Below are 3,228 nucleotides of genomic sequence, written 5' to 3'. Positions count from 1 at the left end.
ACAAATCTCCGGCTTGCTCCAAGCACCATGCACCTCAGCCTCGGTCCCTTTGCACAACTCGTTCGTTAACCTGTACGCCCGCTAGTCCTTGCACAAGCACAACAACCCCACTTGGGCCTGCTCGGCCTACTGCAGCCCACAGATTTTGAGTCCGAGCCACTCCTGGACGGCGCAAGCGTAACGCCGCCGCCGCTTCCAATAGATTGTATCGATCTATACACTGCCGCTGCATGATTCCTCTAAGCACGCTCGCCCGATCGATCATTCGATTGCCGCACGTCTAGCCTTCGTGTGCACACGTGCCTTTCGCTGACTTCTTATCTCGCCAAGAACTCCGTCAGCTTCCCATTGCTTCTTTTTCGCCGCTGTTCGATTACACCGATATCCACGAACGCAGTCCACGACGAACGAAATCAACACACGGTTCAGTCACCTCTTGATCAACACAACGACCTCCGAACAACCTAGCTCATGATACCACTTGTTAGAATAAATCCGAGTCATACCGTCGATCATCTGAGGACTAAGCAATCACACGAACACGACACCGAGATTTGTTAACGAGATTCACCGATATGGCTACATCCCCGGGGCCTGACTATGGACGCTCCTCCCCATGACACCGCTACAATACCGCACCCGGTCACCCTGAACACCGGCACATGCCACCGGTTTCCCCTGCGTTCCGGTGCTATTATGTTGGCATAGGTTACATCGTGTGTCTACCCCCGCTATATATGAGGCCTAGGATACAAGTGTCCTACTAGGACACGACTCCACACCCTATGTAAACACAATACAACTCATAGTCCAACTGTAACCTACCTTGTACACAATATTCGACACAACTTTAACAATGCAGCTGAAAGAAATTAGTGTTGCAATTCAGATTACCTTGTCGGCTTGTTGCTACATGAATGTAGAACATGTTATATATATTTTCTTAAGATATAAGAGAGGAAGAATGAAATCTCAGGAGCATCTATCTGAACGAAACCGTCATTTATACAACTATGTATTCCATTAAAGCGAAAGAGTTCTTTTCTTTTTGGGAAAACGAAAGATCACAGTAAGAAAACAGAGAAGTAAATAAGAGAAGATGCAGACCAAGCAACATAAATATGTGATGAGACAGTATGAAAACATATTCCAGGTTGGAAGGCAAGTCCAGTAAATCTTTCTTGTTCAGCATACAAGATTAATACCCAACCAAATTATTAGCTGAATGCAGTACAATATAGAGATTACATCTATTTTTGTAAGGGATACTAAATAATAAACACACCAGTTGACAAGGCATGCTCAAGACTAGGCAAAAATCCACAATGAGTGCAAATATGATGGTTCACTCGCTGACACCATACACCAAACTGGGTAGCACCCAGAAGCTCTCCAGCTGCTTGATTTTGCGTCCGAGAATGTATGAAATGGGATGGGATCTCCTGGACATTAACTGACCAAGCTCTACCTCAATCCAAGGTTCGTCCGAAACTTTGGATCTGCTCGGAACATAAATGCAATTACTCTTCCCGCCCCATCTTTCAGAGTTCAAGCAAGAAAATGTAGAGCTCCTCCTATCAAGGCAAAGAAAGAGAGCCCAATTTCCCAACTTCTTCATCTTCGCCCACTTAGTGGGTTTGACTGATAAGTCCAGGCGGTAGGCTTGAAAGCAGAATTTGAGATCATGTATTGAGAGGTCAACCTTGAGAAGCATGTCACCACAGACCACCAACCATGGATTTTTAAGCAAGCCAGCAAACATGTCCTCTCCCCACACAACTGGTAGTTCCGGCATGCTAAGCTAAGGTGCCAAGGAAATGGTATTGAGCTTCATAAGAGAGTCCATGGCCAACATCTGACCTTTGAAGGACACAATTTGATGAATGCGTCCAGCAACGAGAGGGTGCTCCGTCCAGGACTTTGTTCCAACTTCCCACCGGAACATATACTTTCTCGAGAAAAGGAGGAGGCACGAGTTGGGCGAACTGAGAGGAGCCGTAAAGACGCCATAGTAGATTTTAGAGTTGTCACTGCGTCGAAATTTACGGGGCTTCACCATGGTACTAGTGTACACATCAACAAGGAAGCATTGTTCCTCACAGTACAAGATCAAATACCCATATGAGCAGCCCAAATAGCGCACATAATATGGAGTATGTCGGGGTGCTGAACAACGAAGGGATAAATTTGTTTTCGCAGGATCATGAAGCAGCCATTTGTAGTTAGATAAAGGGTTGTGGCATGAATTGTGATCGCCCATATGCCGACGATCATAATGAAGGTCTGTTTCGACAAAGAGAGGTGGGAAGGAGAAGTGATATATAGGCGGGAAGGAAGAAATTGTAGCACGCCAAGAGCGGCATGTGCTAGTAACAGCAAGGAAGTCATGGAATGAACTAAAGAGGACAATGATTAGGTGAAGCAGGCTGCCCGTAAGGTCTGCCCAAACTTGTCGTCCAGATGAATCTGAGCCGTTTGAGCCCAAGCCGTGGCAAATTTTCTTAGACGGCTTCTCTACAACGGCAGCTTCTCTGTCATACAGAAAATTCAAAAAGAAAGATCAGAATCAAGAAATCAAATATCAGAGACATAACTACTACAGTATTACAGACTAAGGCAAACCAAGATGCTCATCTCACTGAGCATCAATTTTTTCCAGAATAAGATGTATACCAAGTTATCAACAAGCACTTTCAATTAGAATAAGCTCTACAGCAAAACAAACCAAAACAACTTCATGAGTACAACAGCATAATATACGCATATTTCCAGTTCACCCAACAGGGGGAGATTCATACTTTATTGACTTGAGCATCAGTATCGTCAAAAGATACCAAGTAATCGAATGAGAGTAACATACTCGCAACAAATCTTTTCAACGCATAATTATTGTTTTGGTAGACCCCTCCTTCTGCACATAATTTTTGGTAACTAGCTATCCAATTCCCAAGTGTTTTTGGGATCGAGAACACCAAGCACATACTAGCAAAATTCTTTCGGGACAGATTAACACCAGGTCCAATCGCACAATTCCACTACATAATTTGGGGGCCGGCAGGGCAGCATCGATCATTCATGGCCGCCATCAACCACCAGACGAACTTGCATCAGGAAGAGGAGAAACACAGGGTTAGGGTTCTGCAGACCTAGGGGGCAGAGCAGCGGGTGCCGGCGGCGACACGAGAATTGTCTCCAGTGGCTCTGGGTTTCCGGTCCTGAACCACTCAA

At 45.3% G+C, this 3,228-nt stretch overlaps 1 pseudogene; it reads right to left on the bottom strand.

Moving 5' to 3' along the window:
- Window positions 1–1,176: 1,176 nt before the first annotated feature.
- LOC123176887 (uncharacterized) lies at window positions 1,177–3,223 on the bottom strand (annotated as a pseudogene).
- Between the last annotated feature and the right edge of the window lie 5 nt (window positions 3,224–3,228).

This window comes from Triticum aestivum, unplaced genomic scaffold, assembly GCF_018294505.1.
Source record: "Triticum aestivum cultivar Chinese Spring unplaced genomic scaffold, IWGSC CS RefSeq v2.1 scaffold197175, whole genome shotgun sequence".
Classification (NCBI taxonomy): domain Eukaryota; kingdom Viridiplantae; phylum Streptophyta; class Magnoliopsida; order Poales; family Poaceae; genus Triticum; species Triticum aestivum.
Note: the sequence above shows the minus strand (reverse complement) of the source record. Positions and strands in the feature narration are given on the sequence as shown.